At 42.8% G+C, this 14599-nt stretch overlaps 1 non-coding gene across 1 annotated transcript; it reads left to right on the top strand.

Annotated features, from left to right (window-relative positions):
• The first annotated feature begins 2915 nt into the window (after positions 1-2915).
• On the top strand, positions 2916-2998 carry trnal-uaa (transfer RNA leucine (anticodon UAA)). The gene has a single exon. It is a non-coding gene; the product is annotated as a tRNA-Leu (tRNA).
• Positions 2999-14599: the final 11601 nt, after the last annotated feature.

The raw sequence follows: 14599 nt of genomic DNA, 5'->3' as shown, positions 1-14599 counted from the left end.
TATTTCCATTATTTTCTGTTTTTGTCTCGATGTCTCTCTCTCTATCTGTCTTTCTCTCTATCTGTCTCCCTCTTTTTCTCTCTCTTTGTCCCTGTCCTTTTCTCTGTCATTCCATCACTATTTGCCCCCCTGCCTTTATGGAGCACGCAAATACATCTCTGTGTATGTATGTGTTTGAGTCTTTTTCTCATTTAGTCTGATCCTCCCTTTCAGTCTCATACTTTCTGTCTCTCTTTGTCTCTATCTCGCTGTCTGTCTCTCCCTGTTTCCCTGTTTGTCCCTGGTTCTGAATGTGTCTGTCTCTTTCTCACGTTGTCCAGTTCTGTTCTAATGGGATTCACTCAGTCTCTCTATCTGACTGTCTCAGTCTTTCCCATCATCTCTCTCTGTCTATGTTTCAGCCTATCTGTCTCTCTTTGCCTGTCGCTGGTAGTTCCTACCTCTAACCTGCTGAGTATTTCCATCATTTTCTGTTTCTATCTTTGTCTCTCTCTCTATCTGTCGCTCACTCTCTATCTGTCTCTCTCCTTGTCACGGTCTTTATCACTGTCTTTCTCTCACTCTTTCATCTCTCTCTTTATAGATCACACACACACATCTCTGTATATGTAGGTGTTTGTGAGTCTTTTTCTCACTGAGTCTGCCTCACTTTTCAGTCTCACCCTTTCTGTCTCTCGATGAATCTCTCTCTCGCTGTCTGTCTATCCCTGTTTGTCGGTTTGTCTCTGACGATCAATGTGTCTGTCGACTTCTGTTCACAGCTAGATTACTGCTCAAACGCAACACGTACCCTCGTCTGTAAAGTGGTGATTATCCCCGGTTGTTATGTGGGAGAACCGGGTTCAATTCCCTGACGATGCAGCAGTTTTTTCAAAATGTCGAATTTTACTTCTGTTTCTTGGTATAGATGTTATTAAAAAGTTCCAGAACAATATAGAACAGTAAAAATACAGCAAGAGGAGATTGCCTCTTCCAGATTTTTTGCAAACGGAGACTTTTTCAGGATTCTGTGGCCGTCTGCTGCACAGAGATGGACGACTGAATTTTTTCTGAGTAATATTTAAAGTGCCAGAGACACAGTAATTGTGGCCGAGTGGTTAAAGCGATGGAGTAGAAATACTTTGGGTTTTCTGCGCGTAGGTTAGAATCCTGCCGACTACGATTCTCAGCATTTTTCATTCCATTTTCAATTTAACCAGGTTTTGTCAAAACTGATCCTGACATAGATGGAATAACGTCCCACACCTTTCAACACTGACATTTTTTTCACATTTTTATCAGTCTGCAATATTCACGATACATACGGATAGAAAAATTTAAAAATCAGCCAAAGTAGTAACTCAGCCTATCTCTCCTTCGATATGTCTAAGGCATCTGTGTTTGTCCGTTGGTGCATGTATATTTGTGGTTATGTGTGTGTATGTGTCTCTGTGACTGTCTATCTGTATATATGTCTCTGTGTATGTGCAACTGTCTGTGGAAATCATCACCATGAATTTGGTGTGTCGTGGAACTTTTTCAAAAGAATTGGGGAAAATAATACGGTTGTGAACTTTTGTATCGGCTCTGGTTCAGTGGCAGCATTCTCGACGGAAAAACGCAAAAGCCAGCCAAAGTAGCGACAGTCACCCTGACTGTCTATCCGTCTATTTGTGTAAGGCACTCTGTGTATATCTTGATCTAAGTGTCATGGTACATCTGTCATTGAAAGTGGGTATGCCAGTGCAGCAGGCGGTGAAGAAGGCAAATGGCATGTTCGCCTTCATAGCTAGGGGCTTTGAATATTGGAGCAGGGAGGTCTTCCTGCAGTTGTACAGGGCCTTGGTGAAGCCACGCGTTAAATAATTTGTTAGTTTTGATCTCCAAATCTGAGGAAGGATGTCCTTGCTATTGAGGGAGCACAGCGAATGTTCACCAGCTTGATTCCAGGGATGGCAAGACTGACATATGAGGAGAGACTGGATCAACTCTGCTGGTATCCACTGGAGTTTAGAAGAATGAGAGGGGATCTCATAGAAACATATAACATTCTGACGAGATTGGACAAGTGAGAGGCAGGAAGAATGTTTCTGTTGCTGGGGAGTTCGAGAACCAGGGGTCACAGTCTAAGAATAAGGGTAAGCCATTTAGGACCGAGTTGAGGAGAAACGTCTTCACTCAGAGAGTGATTAACCTGTGAAATTCTCTACCGCAGAAAGTTGTTGAGGTCAGTTCGTTAGATATATTCAAGAGGGAGTTAGATATGGCCCTTGCGGCTCAAGGGATCAAGGGGTATGGAGAGAAAGCAGGATATGGGTACTGAGGTTGAATGATCAGCCATGATCTTATTAAATAGTGGTGCAGGCTCGAAGGGCCGAACGGCCTACTCCTGCAACTAATTTCTATGTTTCTATGTTGATGCGTGTATATTTTTGGTTATTGTATGTGTGTGTGTGTCTGTGTATGTCTATCTGCATGTACGTCTCCGTGTATGTGCAACTGTCTATGGAAATCATCACCAAGAATTTGGTATGTCCTGGAACTTTAAAAAAAACTTGGGGAAAATAATACGGTTGTGATCTTTGGTATCGGCTTTGTTTCAGTGGCTCCATTCAGAAGGTCGTGTGTGTAAGTCCCTCTCCTGAGACTTGAGCGCATCATCTTGGCAGACACTCAAATGCGATACTTAGGGAATTTTGCATTGTTGTAGCTGTTGACTATCGGATGAAAAGTTAAATTGAAGCTTCATCTGCACCCTCGGGTGGATGTGAAAGGTCCCAGAGCCTTACTCGAATAAGAATAGGAGAGTTGCGCCCGTGTCAATATGACGAAAAATGTTCGAAAATGCTCCCTGAAAACCTCTGTGTTTGTGTGTGTCTATGGGGGTGGAGTTGAAGCCCAGATTCTCACAGAGACAGAATCCAATCGCTCACCCGACCAGGATGGCCGAGTGGTTAAGGCGTCGGGCTTAAGATCCAATGGGTTTCTACCCGCGAGGGTTCGAACCCCACTCCTGGTATTTGCTTAATTAAACAGAGATTATTTCCCATGTTGCTTAGTGATACCCGATTTTCATCTCTTGCATTTGCATGTTTCGGTGACACTCTGAGCAGATAATGCAATGTATCTGTGCCTCTTTCTCTCGCTTTCGAGAGCTGTGCATGTGTTTGCATCTTTTTCTCTTTCAGTCTGCCTCACTGTATCCGGTTCTGTTCCAAAGGGACCAACTCCCTCTTTCCCATCATGTCTTTACCTGTCTGTGTTGGTCCCTGTCTCTAACCTGATGAGTTCGTTTCGATGTATGTGTCTGTCTCCCTCTTTTTCTTGTCATTCCATCACTATTTGCCTCACTCTCTTGATGGAGCACGCAAACACATATCTGTGTATGTAAGTATTTGAGTCTTTGTCTCACTCAGTCTGACCCTCCCTCTCAGTCTAAAACTTTCTGCCTCTCTCTGTCTCTATCTCGCTGTCTGTCTCTCCCTGTTTCCCTGTTTGTCTCTGTCTCGCAATGTGTCTGTCTCTTTCTCACGGTGTCCAGTTCTGTTCGAATGGGATTCTCTCAATCTCTCTGTCTGACTGTCTCTCTCTTTCCCATCATCTCTGTCTGTCTATGCCTCTGCCTGTCTGTCTCTCTTTGCCTGTCGCTGGTAGTTCCTGTCTCTAACCTGCTGAGTATTTCCATCATTGTCTGTTTATATCTTTGTCTCTCTCTCTATCTGTCGCTCTCTCTCTATCTGTCTCTCTCCTTGTCACTGTCATTAACACTGACTTTGTCTCACTCTTTCCCTCTCTCTCTTTGTAGAGCACACACACATATCTCTGTATATGTATGTGTTTGAGTGCTTTTCTCACTGCGTCTGCCTCTCCTTCTGAGTCTCGCACTTTCTGTCTCTCGTTGTCTCTATCTCGTTGTATGTCTCTCCCTGTTTGTCGGTTTGTCTCTGTCTCTCAATGTGTCTCTCTACTTCTCATGGTGTCCAGTTCTCTTCACAGCTCGATTCCTGCTCTGACCAAACCCACATTCGTTGGTATAGTGCTTAGTATCCCGGCCTGTTATGTAGAAGACAGTGTTTCAATTCCCCAACGGGCAGGAAGCTTTTTCAAAATGCAGGATTTTACTTCTGTTTCTTGGTATAGATTCATATTAAAAAGTTCCAGTGCAATACAGAACAGTAAAAATACAGGAAGAGGAGATTTTTTCAGAATTCTGTGTCATCTGCTGCAGATGGTGGATGACTGAGTTTTATCTGAGTAACATTTAAAAAAATACCGAGTCAGTAGTCGTGGCCGAGAGGTTACAGCGATAAACCACAAAATCCATCGTATTTTCCCCCTGCACGTCGAATCCTGCCGACTACGATTCTCAGCATTTTTCATTCCATTTCACAATTTAACCAGGTCTCTGCAAAACTCATCCTGAGATAGATGGAATAACGTCACACACCTTTCAAAACTATCATTTTTATTAAACTGCAATATTCACGATACATACGTAAAGAAAAACGCAAAAATCAGCAAAAGTTGCGACAGTGATTCAGCCTGTCTATCGATCTATATGTCTAAGACATCTGTGCATGTCCGTTGGTGCGAGTATATTTTTGCTTATGTGTGTGTGTGTCTGTGTCTGTCTATCTGTATATATATATATATCTGTGTATGTGCAACTGTCTGTATAAATCATCACCATGAATTTGGTATGTCATGGAACTTTTTAAAAAGTCTTGAGGAAAATAATACGGTTGTGAACTTTGGTATCGGCTTTGGTTCAGTGGCGGTATTCTCGACTGAATTAGGAGTTTGTGTGTTTAAGTCCCACTCCTGAGACTTGAGCAGATAATATTGGCAGACACTCAAGTGCAGTAGTTGGAGAATTTTGCAATGTTGAAGCTGTTGACTTTCGCAAGAAATGTTAAATTAAAGCTCCGTCTGCACCCTCGGGTGGATGTGAACGTTCCCACAGCATTACTCGAAAAAGAATAGGAGAGTTGCCACCGTGTCAATATTGCTAAAAATTTTCGTAAATGCTCATTGAAACCCGATGTGCATGTGTGTGTCTGTGTGGTGGATTTGAAGCCCAGATTCTCACAGAGACAGCATCGTAACACTGGAAGGACCAGGATGGCCGAGTGGTTAAGGCGTTGGCCTTAAAATTCAATGAGATTTTCCCACGAGAGTTCGTACCCCACTCATCGAATCTCTTTAATTTATCATTGATTTCTTCCCATGCTGAGCAGTGATACCCGACTTTCATCTGTTGAATCAGCAATTTTCTGTGACTCTGTGACTCTCTGAGCTGATCATGAAATGAAATTGTGAAATGTATCTGTATATCTCAGTCTCTGCCTTTCTGTCTTTAGAGGTCTGTGTGCTTGAGTCTGAGTCTGCCTCTCTCTGACTCACTCTGTTTGTGCCTGTTTCTCTGTTTGAATCTGTCTCTTTCGCACGGTGCCCACGTCTGTTCCAATGAGATTCTCTCAGACTCTCTGTCTGACTGTCTCTCTCTTTCCCATCATCTCTGCCCATGTCTTTGCCTGTTTCACTTTGTCCCTGTCTCTAACCTGATGATTATTTTCATCATTTTCTGTTTTAGAAACATAGAAACATAGAAAATAGCTGCAGGAGTAGGACATTAGGCCCTTCGAGCCTGCGCCTCCACTCAATATGTTCATGGCTGATCATTCCTTCAGTTCCCAATTCCTGATTTCTCTCCATACCCCTTCACCCCCTTATCCGTAAGGGCCATATCTAACTCCCTCTTGAATATATCCAATGAACTGGCATCAACAACTCTCTGCGGCAGGGAATTCCACAGGTCAACAACTCTCTGAGTGAAGAAGTTTCTCCTCATCTCAGTGCTAAATGGCCTACCCCTTATCCTAAGACTATGTCCCCTGGTTCTGGACTTCCTCAACATCGAGAACATTCTTCCCGCATCTAACCTGTGCATTCCCGTCAGAATGTTATATATTTCTATGAGATCCCCTCTCATCATTCTAAACGTCAGTGAATAAAGGCCCAGTTGATCCAATCTCTCCTCATATGACAGTCCTGCCATCCCTGGAATCAGTCTGTTGACAATATCGGACCGAGTCAGCATGGAATTATGAAAGGGAACTCATGCTTGATGAATCTTCTGGATTTTTTTGTGGATGTGACGAGTAGAGTGGACAAGGGAGAACCAGTGGATGTGGTGTATTTGGACTTTCAATAGGCTTTTGACAAGGTCCCGCACAAGAGATTGGTGCACAAAGTCCAAGCGCATGGTATTGGGATTAATGCACTGACATGAATAGAGAACTGTTTGGCAACTGGTTTGCTGCACTCCCTCAATAGCAAGAACGTCCTTCCTCAGACTAGGAGACCAAAACTGAACACAATATACCAAGTCTGGCCGCCTCACTCAGGCCTTGTACAACTGCAGTAAGGTCTCCCTGCTCCAAAATTCAAATCCCCTAGCTACGAAGGCCAACATACCATTTGCCTTCTTTACCGCCTGCTGTACCTGCGTGCCCACTGTATTTGACTGATAAACCAAGACACCCAGGTCTCGTTGCACCTCCCCTTTTTCTAGTCTGCCGCCATTCAGATAATATTCTGCCATCGTGTTTTTGTCCCAAAAATGGATAACCTCACATTTATCCACATTATACTGCATCTGCCATATATTTGCCCACTCACCTAATCTGTCCAAGTCACCCTGCAGCCTCTTAGCATCCTCCTCATAGCTCGCACCGCCACCCAGTTTAGTGTCATCCGCAAACTTGGAGATATTACACACTATTCCTTCAACCAAATCGTTAATGTATATTGTAAAGAGCTGGGGTCCCAGCACTCAACCCTGCGGCACCCCATTAGTAACTGCCTGCTAATTCTGAAAAGGACCTGTTTATCCCGATTCTCTGCTTCCTGTCTGCCAACCAGTTCTCTATCCACGTCAGTACATTAATCCCAATACCATGTGCTTGGATTTTGTGCACCAATCTCTTGTGCGGGACCTTGTCAAAAGCCTATTGAAAGTCCAAATACACCAAATCTACTGGTTCTCTCTTGTCCACTCTACTCGTTACATCCTCAAAAAATTCCAGAAGATTTGTCTAGCATGATTTCTCTTTCATAAATATATGCTGACTCGGTCCGATCCTGTCACTGCTTTCCAAATGGGCTGCTATTTCATCCTTAATGATTGATTCCAACATTTTCCCCACTACTGATGTCAGGCTAACCGGTCTAGAATTACCCGCTTTCTCTCTCCCTCATTTTTTTTAAAGTGGCATCACATTAGCTAGCCTCCAGTCCATAGGAACTGATCCAGAGTCGATAGATTGTTGGAAAATGATCACCAATGCATCCACTATTTCTAGGGCCACTTCCTTAAGTAATCTGGAATGCAGACTATCAGGACCCAGGGATTTATCGGCCTTTATTCCCATCAATTTCCCTAACACAATTTCCCGCAAATAAGGATATCTTTCAGTTCCTCATTCTCACTAGACTCTCAGTCCCCTTGTACACGTGGAAGGTTTTTTGTATCTTCCTTTGTAAAGACAGAATCGAATTATTGTCTCTATCTCTCTCTATATCTGTCTGTCTCTCTATCTGTCTCCCTCTTTGTCTCTCTCTTTGTCCCTGTCTTTGTCTCTGTCATTCCATTACTATTTGCTTCCCTCTCTTTATGGAGCACACAAACACATCTCTGTGTATGTATGAGTTTGAGTCTTTCTGCCATTCAGTCTGAACCTCCCTCTCAGTCTCAAAGTTTCTGTCTCTCTTTGTCTCTATCTCGCTGTCTGTCTCTCCCTGTTTCCCTGTTTCTCAACGTGTCTGTCTCTTTCTCACGATGTCCAGTTCTGTTCCAATGGGATTCTCTCAGTCTCTCTGTCTGACTGTCTCTCTCATTCCCATCATGTCTGTCTGTCCATGTCTCTATCTGTCTCTCTCTTTGCCTGTCTCTGATAGTTCCTGTCTCTAACCTGCTGAGTATTTGCATCATTTCCTGTTTATATCTCTGTCTATCTCTCTATTTGTCGCTTACTCTTTCTGTCTTTCTCTTTGTCACTGTCTTTCTCTCAATCTTTCTCTCTATCTCTTTATAGAGCACACACACACACATCTCTGTGTATGTGTGCGTTTGAGTCTTTTTCTCACTCAATCTGCCTCTCCTTCTCAGTCTCATACTTCCTGTCTCACGTTGTCTCTATCTCACTGTCTGTCTCTCCCTGTTTGTCAGTTTGTCTCTGTCTCTCAATGTGCCTGTCGACTTCTCATGGTGTCCACTTCTGTTCACAGCTCGATTCCTGCTCTGACAAGACAAATACCCATCCGTTCCTCGTTAGTGTAGTAGTTAGTATCCCTCCCTGTCACGCGCGAGGTCGGCGTTCAATTCCCCGACGAGGATGGAGCTTTTTCAAAATGTTGAATATTTCTTCTATTTGTCCTGGAACTTTATAAAATGACATGGAGAAAGTAATACGGATGTGAACTTTGGTATCGGCTTTGGTTCAGTGGCAGAATTCTCGACTGAATCAGGAGGTTGTGTGTGCAAGTCGTACTCCTGAGACTTGAGCATATAATCTTGGCTGACACTCAAATGCAGTACTTGGGGAATTTTGCATTGTTGGAGCTGTTGACTTTCGGATGAAATGTTAAATTTAAGCTCCGTCTGCACCCTCGGGTGGATGTGAAATTTCCTAGAGCATTACTGGAAAAATAATAGGAGAGTTGCCCCTGTGTCAATATTACGATAACTATTTGAAAATGCTCATTGAAAACCTATGTCTGTGAGAGTGGATCTGCAGCCCATATTCTCACAGAGATAAAATCCGAATATTGACAAAACACGGATGACCGAGTGGGCGTAAAATTCAATGGGTGTATAGCTGCGTAGGTTCGAACCCCATTCCTGGTAAATCTTTAAATTCAAACCGATTTCCTCCCATCCTGCTCAGTTGTACCCGAATGTATTCTGTTGAGTCTGTTCATGTTGATAAGTTATAACATTCTCAACTGACAAAGAAATGGGATTATGCAATGTTTCTGTGCCTCTCACTCACTGTCTTAAGAGAGCTCTTTATGTGTTTGTGTTTGAGTCTGACTCACTCTGTCTGAGAAATTACAAGCTGAATTTAGGGAGCTGGGAGCGAAATTAACAAATAGGACCTCAAAGGTAGCAAGTTCAGGATAGCTAACACTGCCACCTGCTAGTCAGAGTAGGATTCGCAGGATAGCTCAGAGGAGTGTGTGGTGCAGAAGGGAGAGATTCAATTTCCTGGGACATTGGAACCGGTTCTTGGGGAGCTGGGACCAGTGCAAACCGGACGCTCTGCACCTGGGCAGAACCAATGTCCACGGGGGAGAGATTTCTCGTGTTGTTGGGGAGGGGTTAAACTAATATGGCAGTGGGATGGGAACCTATGCAGTGAGACAGAGGGAAGTAAAATGGGGGCTGAAAAGGAAAGGTGGAGGGCAGAGAAACCCAAGGCAAAAATCAAAAAGGGCCACATTGCAGCCACATTCTAAAGGGACAAGGTGTGTTAAGATGACAAGCCTGAAAGCACTGTGCCTCAATGCGAGGAATATTCGTAATAAGGTGGACAAATTAACTGCACAGGCAGCAATTAATGAATATGATGTAATTGGCATCACGGAGAAATGGCTCCAGGGTGACGAAGGCTGTGAACGCAAATTCCAGGGATATTCACCATTCAGGAAGGATAGACAGAAAGGAAAAGGAGGTGGGGTGGCATTGCTGGTTGAAGAGGAAATTAACGCAATAGTACGGAAGGACATTCGCGTGGATTCTGTGTGGGTGGAGCTGCGGAATATCAAAGGGAAGAAAACGCTAGTGGGAGTTGTGTATCACCAAACAATCGTAGTGAGTTTGGGGACAGCATCAAACAAGAAAGTAGGGATGTGTGCAATATAGGTACAGAAGTTATCATGGGCGACTTTAATCTACATATAGATTGGGCTAACCAAACTGGTAGCAATACGGTGGAGGAGGATTTGCTGGAGTGTATTCGGGATGGTTTACTCGACCAAAATGTCGAGGAACCATCTAGAGGGCTGGCCATCCTAGACTGGTTGATGTGTAATGAGAAAGGACTAATTAGCAATCTTGTTGTGCGAGGCCCCTTGGGGAAGAGTAACCATAATAAGGTAGAATTCTTTGTTAAGGTGGAGAGTGAAACAATTAATTCTGAGCCTGGGGTCCTGAACTTAAGGAAAGGTAACTTCGATGGTATGAGACATGAATTCGCTAGAATAGACTGGGAAATGATACTTAAAGGGTTGACGGCAGATAGGCAATGGAAACATTTAAAATCACATGGATGAACTTCAACAATTGGACATCCCTGTCTGGAGTAAAAAGTTAAACGGGAAAGGTGGCTCAACCGTGGCTAACAAGGGAAATTAAGAATAGCGTTAAATCCAAGGAATAGGCATATAAATTGGTCAGAAAAAGCAACAACCCGAGGACGGGGAGAAATTTAGAATTCAGCAGAGGAGGACAAAGGGTTTAATTCGGAGGGGGAAAATAGAGTATGAGACGAAGCTTGCTGGGAACATAAAAACTTCCATAGATATGTGAAGAGAAAAAGATTAGTGAAGGCAAACGTAGGTCCCTTGCAGTCAGATTCAGGTGAATTTATAATGGGGAACAAAGAAATGGTAGACCAGTTGAACAAATACTTTGGCTCTGCATTCACGAAGGAAGACACGCATAACCTTCTGGAAATAGTACGTGACCGAGGGGCTAGTGAGAAGGAGGAACTGAAGGAAATCCTTATTTGTGGGAAATTATGTTAGGGAAATTGATGGGACTAAAGGCCGATAATTCCCCGGGGCCTGATGGTCTGCATCCCAGAATACTTAAGGAAGTGGTCCTAGAAATAGTGGATGCATTGGTGATCATTTTCTAATAGTCCATCGACTCTAGATAAGTTCGTATGGACTGGAGCGTAGCGAATGTAACACCACATTTTGAAAAAGGAGGGAGAGAGAAAACGTGTAATTACAGACCAGTTACCCTGACATCAGTGGTGGGGAAAATGTTGGAATCAATTATTAAAGATGAAATAGCAGCACATTTGGAAAGCACTAAGAGGATCGGTCCAAATTAGCATGGATTTATGAAAGGGAATTCAAGCTTGACAAATCTTTTAGAATTTTGTGAGGATGTAACTAGTAGAGCAGACAAGGGAAAACCAGTGGATGTGATGTAGTGGGACTTACAAAATACTTTTCACAAGGTCCTACACAAGAGGTTGGTGTGCAAAATTAAAGCACATGATATTGGAGGTAATGTATTGATGTGGATAGAGAACTGGTTGACAGAGTCGGGAATAACGGGTCCTTTTCACAATGGCAGATATTGACTAGTTGGGTGCCGCAGGGCTCAGTGCTGGGACCCCAGCAATTTACAATATACATCAATGACTTAGATGAAAGAATTGTGTATAATATCTCCAATTTTGCAGATGACATTATGCTGGATGGCGGTGTGATATGTGAAGAGGATGCTAAGAGGCTACAGGGTGACTTGGACAGGTTAGGTGAGTGGGCAATTGCTTGGCAGATGTAGTGTAATAACGATAAATATGAGGTTATGGCACTTTGGTGGCAAAAACACGAAGGCAGAATATTATCTGAATGGCGGCAGATTAGGAAAAGAGGAAGTGCAACGAGATCCGGGTGTCATGGTACATCAGTCATTGAAGGTTGGCATGCAGGTGCAGCAGACAGAAAGCAGGCAAATAGCATGTTGGCCCCATATCTTGGGGATTTGAATATAGCAGCAGGGCGGTCTTGCTGCAGCTGTACAGGGCCTTGGTGAGGCCTCACCTGCAATACTGTATTCAGTTTTGTTCTAATCTGTGGAAGGACGTTCTTGCTATTGAAGGAGTGCAGCGAAGGTTCACCAGACTGATTTCCGGGATGGCAGGACTGACATATGAGGAGAGATATGATCAACTGGGTCTGTATTTACTGGAGTTTAGAAGAATGAGAGGGGACCTCAGAAACATATAAAATTCTGATGGGACTGGGCAAGATAGATGCAGGAAGAATGTTCCCGATGTTGGGGAAGTCCAGAACCAGTGGTCACAGTCTAAGGACAAGGGATAAGCCATTTAGGACCGAGATGAGGAGAAATTTCTTCACTCAGAGAGTTGCTAACCTGTGGAATTCCCTTCCACAGAACGTTGTTGATGCTAGTTCATCAGATATATTCAAGAGGGAGTTGGATATGGCCCTTAAGGTAAAGGGATCAAGGGGTATGGAGCGAAAGCAGGAAAGGTGTACTGAGGTGAATAATCAGCCATGATCTTATTGAATGTTGATGCAGGCTCGAAGGGGCGAATGGTCTATTCCTGCAACCTCTTTCTCTGTTTCTATGTTTCTATGTTTCAGGGTGCATGCATCTAATGGCCCAGTGTGCTGTGCCATTTCTTTCAACTGGGTACTATTTATTGAACCTGTAACTCGCCCGGTTTGTATCTGATCCATATTGTGTCTCAACTGACCAATCATCCATCTCCCATAGGCATGACATGTGTCTCTTTTCCTGTCCTCGGCATCGTCCTCTCAATTCCTGCTTATTTTGCTCGTTAATTGTTCGTGCATGGCCTTCCAATACGGATAAACCCTCTAGCATTTTCTGTGGATGTTTTAGATCCTAACTCTGAAGATTCTGGCCTGGTTCCTGATTAGTAACTCCGTTGTTCCCCTCAAACTATCTACACCTGCCTGGCTCGCCTGTATATCTGGTGCATCTACTCGAGATGTCCCTGTAAAGTTAATACGTCATTCGCTGTAAATCTCCTCTGTCTTCCTTCTTTGTGTCTCAGCTGCTTGTGTTACTCCCTTGCTCCTGATGTGTCACTAGCTATTCTCAGGATTGTGTCTAGCAATCGTATTTACAACGCTTTAGTCTTGTGGCTAATATTTTCTGGCAGGTATAGGGCTGATTAATTTATGCTCACAGGTAACATTTCATGCTGCACATTGTCAAGTAACAACATTACTTCTGTTCAAGGTTTAACTACCACGCAATTTCCCAAGGTTAATTCCCCTGGTTTACAATATTCAGGTAACATTTTTTACATAATTTTCTTATGGCTTCAAGACAAACGCTCCTGACACTTAGCTGCCACCCCCTAGAGGCTGCTTTACTTAGTTGTTGTAACCTCCGCTGTGGTTAAATGCTTCTGGGCCCTCTCTGGGCGGCCTTGTAGCTTGTCCTTGTAGAATCGGAAGGACGGTGATGATCACGTTTATATTCTGTTGATAAAACACATCCTGGATATTCCAGGTTTTAGTTAGAGTCTTACCATTTCAATTTCAACCGGATTTTCATTTCACTAGCCACTGTATTGGTTCTGCAATTGCTGTGGTTAGGCACACAATTACTACAATAGCGAAAGAACCCCAGTACCTTACATACCCCTCAGACTGGTTTTGGTCGGGCATAATCCTAATGTCCTCCTTCCTGTCATTGGACATGGTCCGAGTTCCTTGGGATATTTAGTTTCCCAGGTACTGTACCACAGCTTGTCCGATTTGTGCCTTTTTGGGATTTACTTTAAATCCTGCTTTCCGTTCTCTCAAATGTCTTTTTCATAACTAGAACAGAGTCTAGCACGTAAGCTTTGATAGCAGCTTTCCGTTATCTCAAATGTTCCAGTTTCAAAGCCTTTACGTCTCACTTTCTGTGGTTCTTCAACCACCGTATCTGAAGTCACAAGTTCAATTTATATTTTCCTCTGTTCTAAACTGCTAAAGCCAGCGGTTTTAACATTTAATTTTTTTCAAAATTCCTTTTACACTTTCGCAGATAGCTCCCCACTTGCCCAGGAGTTTGACTTGACCCCTGAAGGTATTTCTACATTGTTTCCAAACATTATAGTTTAATTTCTTTTTTTTAAGAAATCAGATTTAAATTTTTATTTTAAATGTATCTAATTTTGTTGTGTATTTTCTTAAACAGTGGTACTTCAAATCTTCACAACAAAATTAACTCTTCACTGCTCCCATCCTAATTTCTGCTCCCCTTTTGTAGTATTTGTATTTATTTTTGGATTATGAAATGTCAAATATGATAATACTGTTTTTTAATCGGACTTCTCATTCATGCGTATAGTGATTCACAGATCACAGAATGCAAAGTACTTGTTTTATAATTATGTGCCTAATTTCTGTTTTCGAAGCTGAACATCAAAAACTCTAATCTTTTGCGCTATAACTTCAATTTTGTGATACAGCATCTCATAAATTTCATCTTTTTAAGCTTCAGTTTCTGACGCAGTATGTTTACTTTTATTAAAAGTCCTCCAAACCCAAGATTTTCCAATACAACCAAAATCTTTATCAAGGAGAATCACCAGAAATATCTCAAAATCCCAATTCAAATATTGTACTGCCGAACTTTTATTTAAAAATCTTTTTACTGAGCTCGAAGCTTTCGCATCAAGATTTTACACAAAGAAATATGGGGGCGTACTTCCCCAGCCCGCAGCCTTGAGACACCCACGCAGGATTCTTTTTTTAAGGCATTACAATTTCCCTTCTCCGTTCTTTATCTCATTCCTAGACTAAATGTATTGTCTTTCAAACAAATGTA

Source organism: Pristiophorus japonicus, chromosome 23 (assembly GCF_044704955.1).
Source record: "Pristiophorus japonicus isolate sPriJap1 chromosome 23, sPriJap1.hap1, whole genome shotgun sequence".
NCBI classification, from domain to species: Eukaryota; Metazoa; Chordata; class Chondrichthyes; family Pristiophoridae; genus Pristiophorus; species Pristiophorus japonicus.
Note: the sequence above shows the minus strand (reverse complement) of the source record. Positions and strands in the feature narration are given on the sequence as shown.